This window comes from Notolepis coatsorum (genome assembly GCF_963971535.1).
Source record: "Notolepis coatsorum genome assembly, chromosome: 2".
NCBI classification, from domain to species: domain Eukaryota; kingdom Metazoa; phylum Chordata; class Actinopteri; order Aulopiformes; family Paralepididae; genus Notolepis; species Notolepis coatsorum.
In genome coordinates this window covers 67,309,837-67,334,436 of record NC_140166.1, presented here as the reverse complement: position 1 = coordinate 67,334,436, position 24,600 = coordinate 67,309,837, and positions in this window count along the sequence as shown.

Genomic DNA, 24,600 nt, shown 5'->3' with positions numbered 1-24,600 from the left:
GAATTCAGAGTTGCCAAATACAAGGGCTTGTTTATTTGAATACTAAATATAAAGAGTACAGGATAGGCAAGTCAACAAGACAGGTACATAGGCCAGGGGACAAAAGTTCTGCTGCTCTGCAGCTTCTCCCGTGGTGGTAGTTTGGGAATAGCAGATGTTGACGTCAGAACCGCTCTGCAGAATTCTCTCGGCTGAATCTCCGATGTGTTGCGAGACCGAGAGAGGGAGAGAGGGAACGAGTCAACAACAGTGCAGGTTGAACGAGCAGGAGAACAGGGTGAACTAATCTGCGTGTAATTAAACACAGTGAGCAATATTCCAAAACAAATCCCAAGTGAATATCTTCGTGTAATACACACAGTGAGCAAAATTCCAAACACAGTCCCAAGTGAATATCTTCGTGTAATACACACAGTGAGCAAAACTCCAAACACTGTCCCAAGTGAATATCTTCGTGTAATATACACACAGTAGTGAAGTCCAAAACAATCCAAATGTGAAATAATATCTTCGGTGTGAGCAACACACAGAGGGAGATGAAAAGTCCCAAAAATATTATCCCAGAGGGAACAAACAAAAGGGAACGCTGGGTGAGTGACTGTCTGACAAAAAGGTGGTAATCTTCAGTGTAATAGTAACACACGAAAAACGGAATAGATCAAGACAGTCAATAAAAACTCACCCAGACGTAATGCGTAATGGTGCTGGAACAACAGCGGAGCGAGCGCGCGCCAGGGGAACAGGTGTCCAAGAGGAAGGCTTCTTGGAAAAATCCTGGAGATAGCACAGAGAGCAAAGCAGCAGCAGCAGCAAAAACGGAGAATGCAACCAGAGAAAAATCAAGACGATCCAACAAACTTAGAGTGGAGAAACGGGGTATAAATAATAAGGGATTGATTGATTGACAAGCAGTGACAGCTGGGGAATGTGATTGAAAAGCGTGCGGACCTGAGAGAACCAATCAGCGACGTCTCTGATGACGTCACTGGGGAGAAGCGTGTGAATGAGGGAATTGAAATAATTAACAGAAAAAACAAATGAAAACAGAGCGAGGTGGTTAAAGGAACAGAACGAGTGAGAGAGCAAGGACAGAAACCTCACAGTACCCCCCCCTCCACGGGAGCCACCCGGCGACCAGGCCGACCCGGCTCGTCAGGATGGGCTCGATGGAAGTCGGTGATCAAGCCGGGATCCACGATGAGCTGCCGGGAGACCCAGCTACGCTCCTCAGGGCCGTAACCCTCCCAGTCCACCAGGTATTGGAACCCCCGGCCCCGCGGACGAACGTCCATCAACCGGCGGACCTGCCACTGGGGGTGACCATCCACCAACACGGGAGGCGGCGGATCAGGAGCTGGAGGCATAAGGGGACTGAGGGAGACGGGCTTAACCCGGGAGACATGGAACACGGGGTGGATGTGCATGGACGCAGGAAGCTTCAGGCGCAGGGCCGCCGGACTGAGTACCTTCAGGACCTCGAAAGGCCCGACGAAACGGGGGTTGAGCTTCTTGGCCGAAGACCGTAGCGGGAGGTCCTTCGCGGAGAGCCACACCCTCTGCCCAGGGCGGTAAGTCGGCGCAGGAACCCGGCGCCGGTCGGCACCACGACAGGCGCGCTCAGATGTCCGGAGCAGCGCGGTCCTGGTGATCTCCCAAACTCGTCGGCAGCGGTCGAGGTGGACCTGCACGGAGGGAACTGCCACTTCCGTCTCCTGTGCGGGGAAAAGAGGGGGCTGGTAGCCCAGGGAGACCTCAAAAGGGGAGAGGCCGGTGGCGGAACTGACCATTGAATTGATGGAGTATTCAACCCAGGGAAGGAAACGGCTCCAGGATGCTGGTCTCTTGGCTGCCACACACCGGAGAGCAGACTCTACGCTCTGGTTCATCCTCTCCGTCTGCCCGTTAGTCTGGGGATGATAACCAGAGGAGAGACTGACCGTTGCCCCCAATCCCTTGCAAAAGGCCCGCCATACCTGGGAGGTGAACTGGGGCCCCCGGTCAGAGACGATGTCCTGGGGAAAGCCATGAAGGCGGAACACGTGGTGCGTCAGGAGGTCCGCCGTCTCGGCCGCCGAGGGAAGCTTGGAGAGGGCCACGAGGTGGACCCCCTTGCTGAATCGATCCACCACGGTCAGAAGGCAGGTGTTCCCCTGGGAGGAGGGCAGACCAGTGACGAAGTCGAGCGCCACATGTGACCACGGACGGCTCGGAATGGGAAGTGGCTGCAAGAGCCCGGAGGGTGCCTGGTGAGAGGCCTTGCTGCGGGCACAGACCGCGCAGGCCAATACGAACTCCTTGACGTCGTTCCGCATGGTGGGCCACCAGAAACGACGAGCCAGGAAGGAGAACGTGCGATGGACGCCAGGGTGGCAGGCGAACCGGCTGGTATGGCCCCACAGCAGTACCTGGGACCGGACAGAGTCGGGGACGAAGAGACGACTCCTAGGGACGTTGCTTGGAGCACGTTGGAAGCGTAGGGCACGCCTCACCACACCCTCGATGCCCAAGGTGATGGCTCCAACCACTCGGGCCTCCGGGAGATTGGGAGAAGGGTCCTCAGAGGGTGGAGCCCCCTTGGAGTGCATCCGGGACAGGGAGTCGGCCTTCGTGTTGCGGGAACCGGGGCGGAAGGTCAGCGAGAAGTCGAACCGGCTGAGGAAACTGGCCCATCTCGCCTGCCGACCGTTGAGGCGCCTGGAAGCGCGGATGAACGTCAGGTTCTTGTGTCCGTCCAGATGGTAAAAGGCTCCTCAGCACCCTCTAGCCAATGACGCCACTCTTCCAGCGCAGCCACGACCGCCAGCAGCTCCCGATTGCCGGTGTCGTAGTTCCTCTCTGCGGGGAGGAAGCGACGCGAGTAGAAGGCGCAAGGATGCACCTTCTGGTCTGAAAGAGATCGCTGGGATAGGACAGCGCACAGGCCAGAATCCGAGGCGTCCACCTCCACGATGAACTGTCTCTTGGGGTCAGGGTGGAGCAGGATAGGGGCAGAAGTGAACCTTCTCTTGAGGGAGCGGAACGCAGCGCATGCCGCTGGGGACCAGTCGAACGGCAGAGCGGGGGATGTTAGCTTGGTAAGTGGCTCCGCCACTTGACTGTAGTTCCCGATGAACCTTCGGTAGAAGTTGGCGAACCCGAGGAAACTCTGTAACTCCTTCCGAGTGGTGGGTTCTGGCCAATCTTCCACAGCCTGGATCTTGCGAGGATCCGCTCGGGTCAAGCCCTTCTCAACGATGAAGCCCAGGTAGTTGACGGAGTTGGAGTGAAAACGGCACTTCTCCGCCTTGACGAAGAGCCGATTGTGGAGGAGGCGCTCCAGCACACGGCGGACATGCAGGATGTGTTCCTCGAGGGTCCTGGAAAAGATGAGAATGTCGTCCAGGTACACCACCACGAACACCTCCAGCATGTCACGAAGGACGTCGTTCATGAGTGCCTGGAATACCGCCGGGGCGTTGGTGAGGCCGAACGGCATTACAAGGTACTCGTAGTGGCCCCTGGGGGTCTTGAAGGCGGTCTTCCATTCATCGCCCTCACGGATACGGACAAGATGGTAGGCACTTCGGAGGTCCAGCTTGGTGAAGAACGAGGCCTGGGTCAGTGGCTCGAAGGTGGAGCTCATGAGAGGTAGGGGGTATTTGTTCTTGATGGTGATCTCGTTGAGCTGATGATAGTCGATGCAGGGTCGCAGGTCCCCATCCTTCTTACCAACAAAGAAGAACCCGGCCGCCACCGGGGAGGAGGAAGGCCGAATGAGTCCTGCTTCCAATGACTCAGAGATGTAGAGATCCATCGCCTTCTTCTCCGGGACAGTCAGACTGTAGAGGAGGCTGCCGGGAAGGGGAGCCCCTTGGCGGAGGTCGATGGCGCAGTCATAGGGGCGGTGAGGTGGAAGGGCCTGAGCCCTGGTCTTACTGAATACCTCCATGAGGTCGTGGTACTCGGGAGGTATGGACGAGGGGTCCGGGGGCAACTCACCAGCGGGCCTCCGGGGCGGGGGACAGGACGCCGCCTGCAGACAGCGGGCGTGACAGGAGGAGCTCCAGCCCCTGATGGTACCGGAGGACCAGGCGATGTGGGGCTCGTGCAGCGCGAGCCAGGGCCTACCCAGGACCACCGGGACAAGGGGGGATTGGGTAATGAGGAACTGGATTCTCTCGACGTGGTTCCCAGCGATGGTCAGCACGACTGGGCCGGTGCGTTGAGAGATGTCGGCCAGGCGGTGTTGGTCCAACGACAAGATCTCCAAGGGCCTCACAAGGTCCTCAAGAGGTATGTTGGCTCGAGTGGCAAACTCGAAGTCGAGGAAATTCTCGTCTGCCCCAGAGTCGATGAGGGCCTCCACCGTGGCACGTTGGTCCCCCCAGGCCAGGGTGACACTCATCAGATGGTCAGGTGGTGCGCGGCGCTGGGAATGGGAAAAACGGCTCACCAGGATCTCCCGGGGTCTCGGTGAGCCTGATCTTTTGGCCGGATGGGGCAGTCGGCGATACGGTGTCCCGCACCTCCGCAGTAGAGGCAGAGACCGGACCTGAGCCTTGCCTCACGCTCCGCCTGGCTCAGATGAGAGCGTCCCAGCTGCATGGGTTCCTCCTCGCGAACCGAACGGGGAAGCCTGTTACCACCAGTAGTGTTGGGGACGGGGCGTCCAGGAGTCCGGGGTGCTTCAGGAGGTAACAGTCGGGTCCTCTCGTGCCTTCTCTCCAGGAGGCGTCCGTCAATACGGATGACGAGGCTAAACAGATCCTCGAGGGAGTCGGGCAACTCCCGGGTAGCGAGCTGGTCCCGGACTGCGTCACTGAGCCCCCTCAAGAAGGTTAGGCGAAGAGCAGGTTCGTTCCATCCACTCTCCACCGCCGCCAGACGAAACTCCATGACATAGTCCGTCACCCTGCCGCTCCCCTGTCGGAAGGTCCCCAACCGGGCTCCAGGGTCCAGACCTCGGGCTGGATGGTGGAACACTCTGCGGAGCTCCGCCACGAAGTCTGGATAGGAAAACAAAAAATCTGCTTCCATTGCCCAGGAGGAAGTGACCCACTGGGCAGCATGGCCTGAAAGTAAGTTCGTTATATAAGCCACTTGGGACCCACGAGCAGAAAAACGGCTTGGTTGATGACGGAAAACCAACTCACATTGCATGATGAATGTGGCACACTCCTCGGGATTACCGTCGAACAGCCGTGGGACGGAGAGACGGGGTTCCCGAGATGCGAGATCTGCTGGGGCTGCGGGGAATGCTCCTGAAGGGTGTGAGAGATGAAAGGTATTAACGGTGTCGCTCAGCGAGTGAAGCTGAGCGAGAATGTCGGACTGTTGTCCCGCCATAGCGGCCATTGAACCCTGCATAGGCAGGACCAGATCCCTGAGATTCTGCACCGCAGCCGCAGCCCGCTCTAATTGGAGACTGTGATCCCTGGTCAACTCGACTTGATTTGCAAGTGCGGTTCTGACCCTCTCTGTGTCGGCTGGGGTCGTCATTTTGGTTGGATCGTAATGTTAGGGTTTGACACCGACCCCAAACGCACGACACAAGAGAGTAGGAATTCAGAGTTGCCAAATACAAGGGCTTGTTTATTTGAATACTAAATATAAAGAGTACAGGATAGGCAAGTCAACAAGACAGGTACATAGGCCAGGGGACAAAAGTTCTGCTGCTCTGCAGCTTCTCCCGTGGTGGTAGTTTGGGAATAGCAGATGTTGACGTCAGAACCGCTCTGCAGAATTCTCTCGGCTGAATCTCCGATGTGTTGCGAGACCGAGAGAGGGAGAGAGGGAACGAGTCAACAACAGTGCAGGTTGAACGAGCAGGAGAACAGGGTGAACTAATCTTCGTGTAATCGTGTGAGCAATATTCCAAAACAAATCCCAAGTGAATCTCTTTGTGTAATACACACAGTGAGCAAAATTCCAAACACAGTCCCAAGTGAATATCTTCGTGTAATACACACAGTGAGCAAAACTCCAAACACTGTCCCAAGTGAATATCTTCGTGTAATATACACACAGTAGTGAAGTCCAAAACAATCCAAATGTGAAATAATATCTTCGGTGTGAGCAACACACAGAGGGAGATGAAAAGTCCCAAAAATATTATCCCAGAGGGAACAAACAAAAGGGAACGCTGGGTGAGTGACTGTCTGACAAAAAGGTGGTAATCTTCAGTGTAATAGTAACACACGAAAAACGGAATAGATCAAGACAGTCAATAAAAACTCACCCAGACGTAATGCGTAATGGTGCTGGAACAACAGCGGAGCGAGCGCGCGCCAGGGGAACAGGTGTCCAAGAGGAAGGCTTCTTGGAAAAATCCTGGAGATAGCACAGAGAGCAAAGCAGCAGCAGCAGCAAAAACGGAGAATGCAACCAGAGAAAAATCAAGACGATCCAACAAACTTAGAGTGGAGAAACGGGGTATAAATAATAAGGGATTGATTGATTGACAAGCAGTGACAGCTGGGGAATGTGATTGAAAAGCGTGCGGACCTGAGAGAACCAATCAGCGACGTCTCTGATGACGTCACTGGGGAGAAGCGTGTGAATGAGGGAATTGAAATAATTAACAGAAAAAACAAATGAAAACAGAGCGAGGTGGTTAAAGGAACAGAACGAGTGAGAGAGCAAGGACAGAAACCTCACAGAAAAACTCACTAAAACCTAACAATAGGGAAAAAAGCTCCACAGGCAGTGTGGAGGAGAGAAACCTTAGAAGGGCCATTCAAGGGGGGATCTCCCTTCTTAGATGTTGGTGATAGTAGTGTTGCAGACGGACAGTTGGTAAGCATGCATAATTTGATTTAATTATAGGCTACATCAAATGATTTATGTCAAGGATTGCAATGCCTCTCTTGAATGAAGTAAACTTTTCACCTGGATAACGTCAACATTCAGGGTGAATGTAATGTGAGAAATTGGGATGGAAAAAAAATTAAATAAAAAAAAATACGTTTTTTGATCGGATCGGGAACGATCGGTATCGGTAGATACTCAAAATCACATGATAGGGATCGGATCGGGAGCAAAAAAATTTGATCGGGACATCCCTATTTGTTAGCCATGCTAGCGATCTGAACAATCCATGCCAAAGCTATTATGTAAAAGATGAAAGACTCACACTCACAGCCATGCTGATTTGGCTAAATGACATCCAGCCGTTTTAGTTTTAAACTACCTTTAGTCAGGGGAGTGTCATGGTTTCTCCATAGACTCTGTCGTACTTTTTTAGCGCAGCAGCTCGCACAGGCAGGGGGCAACTTAGTCATGTGACTCAGTTGGTATTAATAATAATAATAATTTATTTAATTTGTATAGCACTTTTCAATGACCCAAAGTCGCAAAGTATTGCAGATTGGCTCGAACACGGTATGTTTGTATACAGTGAACAGGTCTATACCGTATCAGCACAGAACTGATTAGCTAGCTTACTATCCTTATAACGAAGATATTTGTAATGAAATAAAACAAGGGGATTGGCGTTTCATATTCATTGACAGACTTCGAAGGCTGATACATCCCTTTCTAGATAAAGTGTCACAAGCTCACAGGAAGTTGATAGACAAAAAACGGCAAGCTGGTAGTACCCTGCAACATGAGAAGTTGTTCCATACAACTTCTGCCTTGTTTACATTTAACCCTTTCACTACCACACTACCAAGGGTTAACCATTTAATTTTGACACAACAAAGGGTTAACCATTTCACTGCCACACAACAAATGGTTAACCCTTTCACTACCACACTACAGAAGGTTAACCCTTTCACTACCACACTAGTGTTAACCGTCTGTAGTGTGGTAGTGAAAGGTTAACCTTCTGTAGTGAATGAATGAATGAATGAATGAATGAATGAATGAATGAATGAATGAATGAATGAATGAATGAATGAATGAATGAATGAATGAATGAATGAATGAATGAATGAATGAATGACAACTTTATTAAACAGATTGCAGAATGGGTACAATACAGTACGGCTCAATACATACAATTGTTAAGGGGATGCAGACCAGAGAAAGACTTTTGTCTTGTTTACATCAGGGTCCCCCATTTTCAATTCATAGTGACATTTATGACATACACAACATACATGACATCATGACATGTATGGCATAGGGACATACATGACATACAGGTATATAGTACTGTTACATTTGTGACATATATGATATGCAAATATACAGTACTGTTACCCATAGATCCTGACAGAGAGTATATACATATGATGGGGAGGAGACTGTACATTAGGAGGGGGTGGGTGGGTGGGAGAGAAATATACATACGGTGGGGAGAAATATACATACGGAGGGGAGGAGACTGTCTATTAGGAGGGGGTGGGGGTCGGGGGGTTTGGACATTTATGGTGGCCAGTTTCGAATTGCAGCCTCCTGTAGGTGCTCTTTTAGAGCGGTTTTGAATGTGGATTAGGGATTCACATTCCTTTACAGCTTTGGGTAGGGCGTTCCACATTGATGTGGCATAATTGCGAACGGTGTTTAGTCATTTGTTTGAGCCGAATCTGGGTTTGAAAGGGTTAATCTACAAGCCACGATCTGCATTCTGGTGGAAGCTACGGTAAGTGATGTTTATTGCTAAACAGGGAGGTATCTTTTTGTTCGCGAAGGACCAAAATAAAATTAACCCGACTATTATATTGTTTTAATTATTGAAGATGATATACAAATGCTGTATAAAAGCACAGGCAATGATATACTGTGGTTATTAGCACTGGTGTGCTGATATACAGAACAACACTTATGGCTCTCTTAGCTGTGACCCTGATGCCAGTGACCGCTATATCATCTCCCGCCTCGACTACTGCAACGCACTGCTCGCTGGCCTCCCGGCCACTGCCACCAAGCCTCTTCAACTCATTCAAAACGCAGCGGCCCGCCTGATCTCAAACCTACCGAAGTCGGCCCATGTCACCCCACTTCTTAGGGACCTGCACTGGCTCCCCATTGCTGCATGTATCCGCTTCAAGGCCCTCGACCTAGCATACCGTGCGGCAAAGGGAACCGCTCCCGCCTACCTCCGGTCAATGGTCTCTAACTACACACCCTCAAGACCCCTACGCTCTGCATCTTCTGGCCGCCTCAGACCTACTCCTATCCAAGCTCCGGGAGGGTCATCAAAGAGAATCCGCCTATTCTCAGTCCTTGCCCCCACAATGGTGGAATGAACTACCCACCCCAGTTAGGACAGCCGAATCCCACCCAATCTTTCGCCGTCGACTAAAGATGCACTTCTTCAACCATTATCTGAAATAATGGGGGGGGGGGGGGGGGTGGGGGGGGGATTCTAACCCCAACTAACCTTACTGTCATGCACTTGTCCTAATAAACTAACCTACACTGTAACACGCAACACTTTGATGAACATTGTTACTCAGCTGATAGAGTTGTACCCTTCCTGATGACTTGTTGTACAGAACTTGTAAGTCGCTTTGGATAAAAGCGTCAGCTAAATGACTAAATGTAAATGTAAATGATATAACAATGCCTGCAGTATTTCATCACTTACATGTACAATGTACACTGATTCATTCCTCATTGCTAAACATGTAGTGATTTCACTTCCCTCCTTCCTATCTCTCCTCCTTTTCTCTCACCTTTTCCCTTCTATGTCCTCCTCTCTATCTCTCTTTTTCTCTCACCTTTTCCTTTCTACGTTCTCCTCTCTCTCTCTCTCTCTCTCTCTCTCTCTCTCTCTCTCTCTCTCTCTCTCTCTCTCTCTCTCTCTCTCTCTCTCTCTCTCTCTCTCTCTCTCTCTCTCTCCCCCTCTCCCTCTCTCTCTCCTTCTCACTGTCTATCCACCCCCCCCCCCCCGGCCCCCCCCCTTCATCTCATCTCATCAAATTGGAATTAGCTTTATTGGCTAATAGAATGTTGTGTAGTCAAGAAATAAATCAAGTATAAGACTCTCTCTCTCATTCTCCTGAAACCGTATCTCCTCTTTCTCCTTCCCGCTCTGTCCTTTCCCACTCGTCTCTCCTGTCTGTCTCTCTGTCTCTCCCTCTCTCTGTATGTCTCTCTTTCTGTATGTCACTCCCTCTCTGTCTCTCCCTATCTCTCCCTATATATGTCTCTATCTGTCTCTCCCTCTCTCTGTTTCTCCCTCGCTCTGTCTCTCCCTCTCTCTGTCTCTCCCTCTCTCTGTCTCTCCCTCTCTCTGTCTCTCCCTCTATATCCCTCTATCTGTCTCTCCCTCTCTCTGTCTCTCCCTCTCAATTCAAGTTGCAATTCAAATGGGCTTTATTGACATGGGAAACATACGTTTACATTGCCAAAGCTAAACAAAACAAAACAATCAAACAGAGAAATCAGAAGAAATCAGTACATTACAGAAGGAATTATTTGTATGATTGACAGTTTTTATGGTGGTTGTATTCCGTTGGATGTCCTTTTCTTGTCACAGCAGCTCACAAATCTTGCTACTGTGTTTGCACATTGTTGTATTTCACCCAGTAGGTATGGGAGTTTTGAGTTATTTTCCATGTTTTCAAAGTCTCTTTGGGTGTTTGTAATTTGTGGGAAGTATATGTATCTGATGTCTTGGTATAGTGGGCAGGTTGAAGTATATGTCTCTGATGTCTTGGTATAGTGGGCAGGTTGAAGTATATGTCTCTGATGTCTTGGTATAGTGGGCAGGTTGAAGTATATGTCTCTGATGTCTTGGTATAGTGGGCAGGTTGAAGTATATGTCTCTGATGTCTTGGTATAGTGGGCAGGTTGAAGTATATGTCTCTGATGTCTTGGTATAGTGGGCAGGTTGAAGTATATGTCTCTGATGTCTTGGTATAGTGTGCAGGTTGTTAAGAAGTGGAGCTCGGTTTCCACCTCTTCTTGTGTGCAGTGGGTGCACAGTCTGTCTTCTCTTGGGAGCGAGGTCTGCCTATGGCGGACTTTCTCGATGGCTAGGCTGTGCTCGCTGAGTCTATACCTAGTCAAGGATCTCCTTAGTTTTGGGTCAGTCACAGTGCTCAGGTATTCTGCCACTGTGTACTCTCTGTTTAGGGCCAAATAGCATTTCAATGTGCTCTGGTTTTGGGTTGATACTTTCCAATGTGTCAGATAATTTTCTTTTTGTTTTCTTATAATTTGGTTTAGTCCAGTGTGGTTTCTGTCTGGTGGCTCTGCTTGAGTCCCAGAACCATCTGGCTGAGTGGGCATCGCTCAAGGGTCTCTCTGTAGGTATGGGCTTTGTTATGGAGTGTATCTGGGTCACTTTCTTTTAGGTGATTATAGAATTTAAATGCTCTTTTTTGGATTTTGATAATTAGATAATTATTACTAGTTCCACTCTGCATGCATTATTTGGTGTTTTCCTTTGGGTGCGGAGAATGGATTTGCTCAATTCTGCATGCAGAGTCTCAATTTGGTGTTTGTCCCATTTTGTGAAATCTTGGTTTGCAAGTGGGCCCCAGACCTCGCAACCATACAGGGAAATGGGTTCAATGACAGAGTCTAATATTTTGAGCCAGATTGTAATTGGAATGTCTAGCTTGTTGTTCCCAAAGGTCAGTGAATACCACGAACACAACACCAGAGGGAGCTCCACAAATCATGTTAAACCCAGATTCGGCTCAAACAAGGGACTGTTTCGCAACTATATGCAACATCAATGCGGAACGCCCTACCCACAGCCGTAAAATAATGTGATTCACTGCCCACCTTCAAAACCTCTCTAAAAGAGCACCTACCCATTCTGCAATCGGTTAATAAGATTTTCAATCAATCAATCAATCAATCATGTTCCTTTTGATAGCATAAAAAGCCCCTCTTGCTTTGTCTCTCAGGTCGTTTACAGCTTGGTTGAAGTTCCCTGTAGCACTGATATTTAGGCCGAGATAGGTGTAGTTTTTTGTGTGTTCTAGGGCAATTGTGCCTAGAAGGAATTTGTGTTGTTGTAGGCTGGGTCTTTTTTGGAATATCATAACTTTAGTTTAGGTTAGATTTACTTTCAGTGCCCATGTCTGGGAGATTTTGTGAATTTGTCCTCTCTCTGTCTCTCCCCCTATCTCTGTCTCTCCCTATCTCTCCCCCTCTCTGTCTCTCCCTCTCTCTGTCTCTCCATCTCCTATTTCCCTCTCTCTGTCTCTCCCACTCTCTGTCTCTCCATCTCCCTGTATCTCTCTGTCTCTCCCTCCCTCCCTCCCTATCTCCCTCTCCCTGTCTCTCCTCTCTCCCTCTCTCTGTCTCTCCCTATCCCTGTCTCACTCTCCCTCGCTCTCTCTCCCTCTCCCTGTCTCTCCCTCTCCCCCTCTCGCTGTATCTCCCTCTCTCCGTTTCTTCCCTCTCCCTGTCTCTCCCTCTCCCTGTCTCTCACTCTCCCTGTCTATCCCTCTCCCTGTCTCTCCTCTCTCCATCTCTCTCTGTCTCTCCTTCTCTCTGTCTCTCCCTCTCCTTGTATCTCCCTGTCTATCCTATATCCCTCTATGTCACCCCCTCTCTCCCTGTCTCTCCCTCTCTCTGTCTCTCCCTATCTCCCTCTCCTCTCTCCATCTACCTCTCTCTCCTCTCTCCCTCTTCCTGACACCCCCTCTCTCCCTGTATCTCCCTGTCTCTCCCTGTCTCCATCTACCTCTCTCCCCTCTCTCCCTCTTCCTGTCTCTCCCTGTCTCTCCCTGTCTCTCCCTCTCTCCACCTACCTCTCTCTCTCCTCTCTCCCTGTCTCCATCTACCTCTCTCCCCTCTCTCCCTCTTCATGTCTCTCCCTGTCTCTCCCTCTCTCCACCTACCTCTCTCTCTCCTCTCTCCCTCTCTCCGTCTACCTCTCTCTCTCCTCTCTCCCTCTCTCTGTCTCTCCCTATCTCCCTCTCCTCTCTCCATCTACCTCTCTCTCCTCTCTCCCTGTCTCTCCCTCTCCCTGTCTCGCCCTCTCCCTCACGACATGTGATGTACAGCTTCACCCCTCCCCACTAGCAGCGTGAATAGTAATGGCGGCTCTGCTAAATTATGCACAATGGGGATATCTACGTTCCTGTTTTCCTTGCAAGATAACGGCTTGTTGTTCCATCCTTTGTTATCGACTGTGTTTGCCCATGGGATGATTAGTATAACAAAGGATTGGAGAATGCAAACCTGATTGTAGTTCAAAACAAGTTTCCCGTCCCTTTGAAGATGCACACTCCAGGCAAAAGTGGGCTTGGATGTACCGCTATGTATGTGCATGGTCTCTCTCCCTCTCTCTCCCTCTCTCTCTCACACGCAGAGAAGAACAAGTTGATTAGCGAGACCTACGACCAGCTTGATCTTCATCGCGCTTCCTGCGCGCAATTCTGCTCTCCTCTTGAAAGGGAAGAGGTGCGGAACTCCGCGCCGCCCTGGAGGTAAAGGTTACGCGAGTGCTGCTTAGCAAAGACATTTGATCCATTATACATTGTTTGTGTCTACAGCCGGTGCAATGAGAATGATAAATATTGCATTAGCCCCGGGTCCCGCGTTTCAGTCTCCCAGACAGAAGTTCACGACGTTCCCGACGTTCCCGACGTTCCCGACAGGGGAGCACGTGGGACCTCCCGCGGCGTCTCATGTAAGCCTCTCCTGTTCCCCAGTCCCGCCCCCTCGCTGAGATCAGTCGGAGGAGAGCCTTGTTCTGCGTCGGCGAGGCAGCCTTTGCATTTTTAATACGGCAGATGAGCAACAGGAATGGAAGCGTCGGCCCTCGTTTAAGGGGGCTGATCACGTTGTTACATCTTAACATGCTTTTGCGTCACCCGACCAGGGTTTTTATCATCGTTTGACATGAGGGGTGGTTGGAAGCCATGTGGTGCTTCAAACTGCCAGAGCATTAAGGATATATTTAAAGGGAAGTATCAACCCAGACGAGACATACAGTAGAGCTTCATTTATCCAACATCTCTCCCTGTCTCTCCTATCTCCCTGTCTCTCCCTCTATCTGTATCTCCCTCTCTCTGTCTCTCCCTCTATCTGTATCTCCCTATATCCCTCTCTCTCTCTCCCTCTCTGTCCGTCTCTCTCCCTCTCTCTGTCTTTATCCCTCTCTATGTCTCTCTATTTCTCTCCCTCTCTCTGTCAATCCCTCTCTTTCCCTCTCTCTGTCTCTCCCTCTCTCTGTCTCTCCCTCTGTCTTTCTCTCTCTGTCTCTCTGTCTCCCTGTCTCTCCCGCTCTCTCCCTCTGCCTATCTCTGTCTCTCCCTCTCTCTCCCGGTCTCTCCTCGCTCCCTGTTTCTCCCTCTCTCTGTCTCTCCTCTCTCCCTCTCTATGTCTCTCCCTCTCTCTCCCTCTATCTGTATCTCCCTATCTCTCTCTCCCGGTCTCTCCACGCTCCCTGTTTCTCCCTTTCTCTGTATATCCCTGTCTCTCCACTCTCCCTCTTTATCTCTGTATCTCCCTCTATCCCTCTCTTTGTCTCTCCCTCTCTCTGTCTCTTGCTCTCTCTCCCTCTCTCTGTGTCTCCCTCTCTCTGTATCTCCCTCTCTCTGTCTCTCCCTCCCTCTGTCTCTCCCTCTCTCTCCCTCTCTCTGTCTCTCTCTCCCTCTCTCTGTTTCTCCCTCTCAATTCAATTAAATGCATCCCTCTCTCTCCCTATATCTGTCTCTCACACTCTCTCCCTCTCTCTGCCTCTCCATATCCCTGTCTCTCTATGTCTCTCCCTCTCTCCGTCTCAAGTGCGCTATTTCACCTGGTCGTTGCATATCTAAACACATGGTATCATATCTAAACACATGGTATCATATCTAAACACATGGTATCATATCTAAACACATGGTATCATGTCTAATCATATGGTATCATATCTAATAATATGGTATCATATATAAACACATTATATCATATATAACCACATTATATCATATATAAACACATAGTATCATATCTAAACACATAGTATCATATCTAAACACATTGTATGAAGAAGAAGAAGAAGAAGAAGAAGAAGAAGAAGAAGAAGAAGAAGAAGAAGAAGAAGAAGAAGAAGAAGAAGAAGAAGAAGAAGAAGAAGAAGAAGAAGAAGAAGAAGAAGAAGAAGAAGAAGAAGTCATTATTTGTCATCAGAGTAACACACACACATGCGATGGGCGACCCACAGGAACACACACACACATGCGATGGGCGGCCCACAGGAACACACACACACACATGCGATGGGCGGCCCACAGGAACACACACACACATGCGATGGGCGACCCACAGGAACACACACACACATGCACTGAGTCGCTGACAACAGGTTCTCTGCGCCTCCCATTCCGTCGTCCTTCCCCTCCAAGGGCAGCCGGTAGAAGACAAGGGCTGCATCGTGCGCCGCGCCTGGGGACCAATCCAAGTGATCCTGTCCGTCCTCGTCAGGGACGCCACAGCGCTAGCTATCTGTTCTGCATGAGGGATAAACCCTTGCGAGCCACGGGGAGAACATGCAAACTCCACACAGAAAGGCCCGGGAGATACCCCACCTGGGTAACTGGCATCGCGGCAACCTGGTCCCCAAGCGGGAATCGAACCCAGGACCTTCTAGCTGTGAGGCGACAGTGTTAACCACTACACCACCGTGCCGCCCAATATATATATATATAAACACATTGTATCATATCTGAATACATGGTATAATATATAAACACATTATATCATATCTAATATCAATGTACTTTACAGAATACAAAATACTTCTGAAAAGGTGTCGGTGCATATTTAAATAATCCGACCATTTCATTTCAACATTTCAAGCCAATAATAAATACATCTGAAACTATTGCGTTGATGTCTTTCATTCGAATGATGACGTATTTGTCAATTCCAACAAACGATTACTAGTATGATAGAAGCTAATTACAGTGATAAAAGGAGTGAATATCAACACGACTTACTCTCAGGCTTGTTACACGGTTCCTCTCATGTAGGTACTGTAGGCCTTTTTTTTACGTGTGTTCTTCTGCTGTGCGGTTAAAAGACTGCATGGTTGCTGCTCTGTGGACTTTTCCTCACTAAAATACACATCAAAGTATACATTCCTGTGTATCAAAAGGTTTATCTAGTTTCATTCATATTCATGACTCGTGGGATATCCAGCCACTTCACGTATACGTGTGTGAAAAACCGTTTGAGAATCAGATGAAATGCGAGTAAGGCTACACACACGTGCACCTCGCTGCTGGTGCAGCACAAGCATATCGACTGGGGAGAAACAAAAGCAGATTGGCACAACAGCTTGCTGCTCCGAGACATTTAATAGTGCAGACGCTATACAAAAGCGAGCGCAAACATCATGCACCATTTCTGTCGAAAAGGCCCGATCAGTGATCCCGGTGTAAACACACGGGTCGCCCCGCCACCACCAAAGACGAGAAATTAGGTGACGTCTTTTCCTTTTTTCTTATAGAAAGTTCAGAATATGGGTGGCTAGGTGTTAGGGGTGGGAAAGCTGATGGGTGGGGATCGGACGTTGTGGACAGCGACTCCCACAGGTCGGTTGGTGCGCCTGCGCAGCAGAATCAGGAAGCGACGGGGGCGGCGTGTCCCTCCCACGGAGACCCTCGCCACTGAGAGATCGCGCTGTGCAGGTGAAAAGATGCAACGGCTGCTTCTTCGAGTACCGGAGGGGACGCGTGATGTAAGGCTTCGTCCACATTGCAGCCGGCTTGTGGGAGGCGTGGCCTAACAGCGTTCGAGACAGGGGAGGGTAGAATTGGACGATACGAAATTGGGATGGGAGAAAAAAGTAGATAAAAAATAATTCAGAATATTAGTATTTTTCTTTGTACAGATCAAACTCTATATAGCTGAGTTCCTCTTCCTATCATCCTCCCCCAACTAATGGCCATTGCTCACTCACGTGTATATGTTATCTTTGAATAAACAGCTCTGATTTGGGCTTTCCTCTTCTAGGTGGATTTAACCAGGGGCTGGAACCAGCGTTTTTCTCCCAACAGACATTGCTTGCTGTCCCACCACACCCTAATTCCTCCTTATTGGGTTAGCTGTGGCAACTATATGGCATATGGGCACAGTGTTTTGCCCGCCGACCCAGGGTCACTGGGGCCGACTTTTATTTCCCCATTCATCCATTTAGCCACTTAGAGTGTTTGTAGTGCATGGTTAAGTATAGGTCACATGGTTAAGTATAGTGCATGGTTAAAGGGGAACTATCTTATAAATTGCTTTTTCCAGTGGTTTGCATTGTCTTCTAGCAATGTGGGCTTGTACCAACACTGACTAGATATGAAATCTCTAGCCAGTCCCATTTCTTCAGTTCAGCTCAGACAAGAACCTCCCCCACTGAACCAAGCCATTCAGAATTGACTCGCTCACTGACGTAAGTAGGTGCTGCTGATCTGCATATCTCAGCCCCCTCTGTGGTTGTACCCACCGCCCACAAGCAACCATTATTTAGTGCAGACCGCAAGGAAGTGCAGTATAGGCCACATGGTTAAGTATAGGCCATAGAGTGTTTTACATCGCGTAGCCATTCCTCTCTCCCGTGCATGTTTGACTGCATGGTATTTACTGCCATATTGTGCACGTACACTCCCTCACATATGCAAAGGATGGCACATAGGCACAACAGGATTTCTGTTAAGGAGAGAGACAGAAGGATGGTCTACAGGCAACAATTCAAAATGATTAATATGTTCCAAAACGTCATATCATCTCCACCAAATCTCCAAATTCCAAGCACCCCCATGTTAATGTGAAATCAGGCTAATGCTTTATATTGAGGTCCATGGAATACGCATTAGTTAATAGGTAATAAGGTCCATAAGTAGGTATAAATAGGTATAAGTCCATATAATATGCTTAATAACAGTATTATTAAGTGTTAATAATAGCATCATAAACACACGTATTGTTAGATTATAAGACATGTATACCCACTTAAAATAAACATGTTAGACTGCTTAAGAATGAGCCTTAGGAGTTTCATATAATTGTTAACAATAGCATTACAAACATGATTGAGTCTTACTAAATTACAATAATAATACAACAATGTAATAAGTGTTAGTTAACTCATTGGGGGCCAAACAGCAGAGGGCGCTGATGTGCTTCAGCTTTATCCAATATAGGATAGGACTTACTTGCGAGTGCTTAAAATATATCAAATAGAATAGCAATAGATCTAAATAACACGTTGATCGTCAATGAGTTGCTTCCAGTCAACATGCACGAAACAGATACCTTTTCATACATACATTTCCGTTTAATATACCGTGAAGAATATGAATATATTTCTAGAGCGTTCTGTCTCATCTCAATAAACTCCAGCAAATCGAGCTTCAATGTATTTTGTTAGAAATCGTGCCATGTGTTGCTTGATTTATGAATCGTTTTCAAATAAACGCTAGATTATCGTTATTATATGTGTCATCATGTGTGAACAGAAGTGGGGTCTGAAAAATCGCTTCTCCGTACTTTGGTCGGCGCGAACCTCACACACACACACACACACACACACACACACACACACAGACACACACGCGCGCGCGCCGATGGCGGTGAAAGAAACATCGGATTAACCCAAGATTCGTAACATAAAGTCCTTACCTCACCTCTGATGTCCTGCAAAAAGATTAATCCAATTCCTGATCGCCATTCCAAATATTGATCGTGTTTATTGATCCAAAGTTATATGTCCAAAACACTTAATCCACGCTGCTCCCAGTGTCCCCTGTAAGGGTTCCCCCGGTCCTGCGGGACCGGACGGCAACCCTTCTCCCGGTTCGACTGGTCCAGGTGTCGGACCGTCTCAACTCCCCTTCCATACACCCCTTCATACTACAACATTGCCAACCGGTGGGCTGATCCAGATGTGGCAGATCTGGCATCAGCTCACTCACTTTATTAATATTATTTACTGCCATTTATGTTTATTATGTTCATTGTCTGTGTTGGCGTTGTTGTTTCCACTTTGTTAGACTTGTGTTCCCCTGTCTGTGTTTTGTAAATATGTTTTAGTCTTGTTGGTCTCAGTTTGTTCAATTGTTTTTCCCAGTGTGCTCTGTGTTCTGTTGTTTCTGTCTACCACACCTGTGTCCTGTTTGTAATTACCCTCTGTCTCTAATTAGTGTTTGTATATTAGGTGTTGTGGGCCAGCAGACACTTGCTGGTTCATTGTTTAATTGTTACCGTTGTTGTCAGTCGTGTTTGTTGTTTTCTGTTTTAAGTAAAAGCCTTATTATTCACCACTACGCCGTCTCCTGTATCCTGTATATCTCTCCATTCTACACTGCAAACTGAGTTCCACCACATCATGCCAGCAAAGTGGCACCACCGTAACAGTCCCCAGTTCATCTGTTATAACGATACTGCATGCCCGAGAAATAAAACCTGGACCGGACTTCTTAGATCGATGCACAGCCCCAGCCAGAGGGATTCCAATTATGTGCAATACCATCCGGGAGACGTTAGGTGGCGGTATTTGCCCTTTGCGCCCTCAGACCCATTCCCAATGATAACGTCAGGCTGGATGGATGAAAAATGAATGGATATAGCTAATAAAATAAATATAGATTAAAGGGGAACTATTTTACAATTTCTTTCACTATTTGGGCACTTTTACACAATTCCTGTGAGTTTATGGAACACCTCTGTAATTGTAATCCATTGTTTTGTATTTCTAATCAAGTACTCAAAAACAGCATTTTTCTACCTCAAGATCTTAGGCCGTTTTGAGCCTGGGCTCCAACCACTGTGTGGCCTGATGCCACATGGGGCCACATTATTATGCAGCTGAGTCTCTCTGACATCACAGATCAGCACATTTTCAGATGACTCAGTTCAGTGAGGGTGAATATTGTGAGAGGAGAATTGGAAGAATGCGCCAATATGAGAATTAGAGACATAGATCATATTAATATAAGTCCACATAGCTAGGAAACAATGCTAAACACTGAAAAGGCCATTTATAAGATAGTTCCCCTTTAAAACCCGGGATTTCTCGGATTTGGCGCCCCGAGCATGGCGAGATAACCAGAGAAATCTCGGGTCTGGCGCCCAACGTGTTAATAGGCAATAAGGCTCTTATAAGCAGAGGTTATAGACAGACTATGCTCTGATCTCTGGTGTCTTGTTGTCTTTATGGACAGACAGACTGTGCTGCTGTGGCTCTGGGCTGTGCTGCTGCTCTCTACAATAATACTAACAGATGATACATGGGGTATCCTACTAGCAGAACTGCTTTCCAACCCCTAGCCATAGTATGAAAGTGGAATGTGGTGATACTAAAGAGCATCATCAGCTTAATCTCACATTGATGACCCTTGACCTAACCTAACAGAGACCAGGGACACCACAGCCTGCCTGCCCTGCACCGGGCCAGGTTAGCCCATCACCAACTGTACCACAATACTGCAAACTACCCACTTTCATAGCCTGCACTTAAACTGAATAGCGAAAGTGGAACGGTGATACACTTCAAATTTCCTTTGATATTCTGAGGCACAATCGTTATATATTATATATATCAGGAAGCAGTGAACGTGGCCAGAGCAAAATATCTTTCCAATCTCTTCTCAGATAACGCTCACAACCCGGTAAATTTAGCTGAGTAAATTTTACTCAAACTGAGTACATTTTACTCAAACTGAGTACAATTTTACTCACTTGGGCTCAAATGGACACAGTAAATTACTCTGCGAAATTTACTGTGGGGTCCTATTCTGTACAGTTAACTCTGTCATCTGTCCCATCGCCAGTACCAGCTTAGATGTGTCCCCATCCCCAACCAAGTGTGAAGAGTTTAAAACATGTTTTATTAGCAAGGTTGAGACATTTAAAATAACATTTGCCCCCGACACGTGACCTGGCATTCTCACTGGTCTGTTCATCTGCATTGGATTGTTTCCAACCCACCACGCTACCCTCACTTTTAAAGACTGTTTCCACCATGAAACCTGCAACCTGCTCCCTTGATATTGTCCACACTGCTCTCCTGAAGGATGTCTTTGACATAGCCGGTCTCAGCATCCTCTCTATAATAAACAGTTCTCTGGCCACTGGTACTGTTCCAAGGTCCTTTAAAGGAACACGCCAACTTTTGGGGAAATTCGCTTATTTGCCATCTACCCTGGAGTTAGACAAGCAGATACTGTACATGCCATTTTGTTCTCTGTGCATGCATTAGGCTTAGGGAACAGCCGCACCGTTAGCCTAGCTTAGCGTCATTCACTGGAAGTAGGTGTGCCAGTGTAGGCTAGTTGCCCAACAGTTATGAAATACACTCCAAATACAACTCCAAAAACGTTCCTATAAACATGTTGTGACCTGTGTATTTAACACGTGGAGAAAAAAAAATAAAATTACATTTTTCGTTTTCTAAGCAGACTTGGAATTTCTTTTTGCCGAACCACTGCTGCATGGGCGCAGTGATTTCATCACCTCAAAAGCCCCATTTTTCAAAAAACAACAGGGCTTTTCAGGTGATGAAATCACTGTGCCCAGCCAGCACTGGTTCAGCAAAGAATTGTTACGAGTATATATCTGATTAGCTAATTATTGTCCATTTTATTTATTTTTTGCCCCAAACAATAACTTAGTTCACACCTAGCTGAGAGAGGCCAAATGCTACAGCCCCCAACTCTCTCTACTTAAGATCAAACCTCTTCATCAGTGTCTCCTAGCTGGCCAGAGGAGAGCACTCCTTTCAGCCAAAGCTCATTGAACCCATATGTAATTTGTATGAATTGTTCTCTGTTTTTCTGGTGGACCATTTTGTCCATGGTATGATATTTATGATTGTGTATGAAGAACTCTGATGTATTGATTCCATGTGGCAAATACAACTCTGAATCTGAATCTGTATTAATTGTTTTCACTATTAAACTTTTCATTTTGATCAGAATATCTGTCTATGATATAATCGATGAGTCCGGTTCCACCACAGATGCTATTATTAAGACTTAATATAGTCTTATTAACATATCTTGGCTCACTTCCAATACAATATTTGAGTCACAACATATGGAAAGTAAATCAAAATGTGCATGAGTGCATGTGCACCACCCCAACAACAGCCTGTTCAAGCTGCTGCGGTCAGGCAAACACCTGCGAACACCAGCAACTAGGACAGAGAGACTTCGGCTCAGCTTCTTCCCCCAGGCCATCAGAGCCTTGAACACTGAACTCTCCACACACAAGCACACATGAGCACACACACGACACACACACTGTACACGCTCACACACTAGCAGCCACTTTAACATGAGCACACACACACACACACACACTCATGCTGCACACGCTCACACTTATGGTCACTTTACAAAAGAAAAGGTCACTTTAAAAATAGTATAGTATAACTTGAGATTGTATAATATAGCATTGTATAGCAGTGGACATAAAGACCCAGTGCCTCATCCGTAGCTAACAGTGTATTGCATCACAGGACCTAGCATCTCTTACAATGCTCTGTAAATAACTCATGTACATATACCGATATGCCTACTTTGATTACTTGTATTATTGCACAATGTCGTTCTATTGGATTCTTATTATATTATTATTATTGTATTATGCACAATCGTTGCGGGCAAGACCCCCCGCATTTCACTGTATACTTGTATGCCGTGACAAATAAAACTCTTGATTTGACTTGACTTGACATGTGTTGTATAACTTGTATTGTGTTCGCTGTTGGTATACTTCACTGTGCAATGCTATAGTCCCAATGCAGTTTAGCTTGTTTATGCTGTGGCCTTCGCAGTGCTATAATGAAGACTATGTCGTCCTCTAAAGGCTTTTCTAGCGTGGAAGCAGCCCTTCAAGCATCCGTCAAAAACACACATTTGAAATATTCCTGTTTTATAGGGGCTGCGTTCTCCTGGGACAACCAGGGTGAAATTATAGTCTCTTATAGTCAGTCATAAGTTAAGAAACAATGCAGTCAGCTGCTAAAAGCCTTCTGAAAGGCTGTATTTCAACCAGGGCTGACAGTGAAAATTAGACTGTTTCGTCAACATGCTCTTGTCCGAACAAGAATGCATCGGTCAGGCATCAATTCTTTTTAATTGTATTTGTGATAAAACCTTTATTGAGGTTCAAGGGTATGCAATAGCACATCCTTATGATTGACATTGACAGTGTTTACAAAAAAAACAATGCATACAAATTCCCAGTGATGGAGTGACGTACAAACCTGCCCCCCCACCCGGTCCCCACATACACACTGTTATACATACTCATACCCCCATGCCCGTGCATACAAATACGTGTAGAACTACATGCACATTTCCCCCTCATTCCTCTGGCACTCCCTTCTTCCCTACCATACTGAATAAGTGATGTCCTGACCGCTAATAAACACCACTTAGTATACTATAACACAAGCATTAGTCGCCCGCGTGTTTCTTTAGGCGAGGACAGTCGTAAGACAAGACGCAATAGGGAAAGCACTGTTGAAAGAGTGCTATAATTCTTGTATTTCAGCTAAAGCTCCTGCCCAGGATAGAATAATACCCTCCTTAGTGCCTTGCATCCTAGCCACATAAAGCTCCACCCAAGAGAAGAGAATAGAATAGAATAGAATAGAATAGAATAGAATAGAATAGAATAGAATAGAATAGAATAGAATAGAATAGAAATACGTTATTGATCCCGATGGAAATTCAGGACTATAGATCGTTCACAATAAACATTTAGGTTCTCAAAAATTACAAATCACAAATATGAATAAATAACGTCAAGCAAGATATTGTACAAGTATGTGGGGAGATCCAGCATATTGCCAGCCTTTCTTTCTCTTCCGTTAGCTAATAAGATATATCTTTGGAGTAATTTAAATCATTAAGGCCCTGTGGGGGAGCGGGCCACTTCAGCTGGTAAAGCTGGTTGGGTAATGAGGAGCAAATCAAATCCCCAAAAGATAGACACATCCCTGCATTCCCAATCCATACAGTATGCATAAAGGTACCCAAGTCTGATGAAGGAAATTACAATTCATTGGTTGATGGTTTGGTTTCCTGGAAGTATCCGTTGAACATTTCAATTTTTTTCCCAGTCTAGTGGTTTATTCTGCAGCAAATGTCCAAGAACTTTAGTCCAGAGTCCAGACCTGTTCGATATATAGAGGTTCATAGGAAGAAATTGACAACAAATGCTACAGGACATTGTGAGTCCAAAGGCGAGGGGAAAAGAGTGGGTTTCTTCAGTGATGGGCAGTAGCTTGCTACAAGTAGCGAAGCTACATAGCTTAACTACAATTCTCAGTAGCGTGCTGGTAGCTCGCTACTTTTTAACCAGGGTAGCGGTCTCTGTAGCGGAGCTGTTTATAGAACGAAGTAGTAACGTAGCGACGAGAAATGTTACACGCTACTTTCGCAGTCTAGACAGGAAGATCTGCGAGGAGAAAAAAAAACTCCCCGTAAAAAACCCACTATGATTGGTTGGTTTGTTTAGATATGAGTGACGACTCACGATTGGGTATGGTAGGCCAACATATTACGGGTAGGCCAATCAGAGGCAGGATAGGGCGGGACTCCAGGCCGCAAACCAGGAAGTGAAAATCTAAACGCAGACCACTGAATGAGAATGAATGGATGAATTTACAATAACAGCGCGAAATAATGGCAGAGGGATTTGATGTTTCCACTGATGGCATTGATGAAGATGATGTCAACAACAATAACAACACTGCATCTCCATGGCCCTACCTGG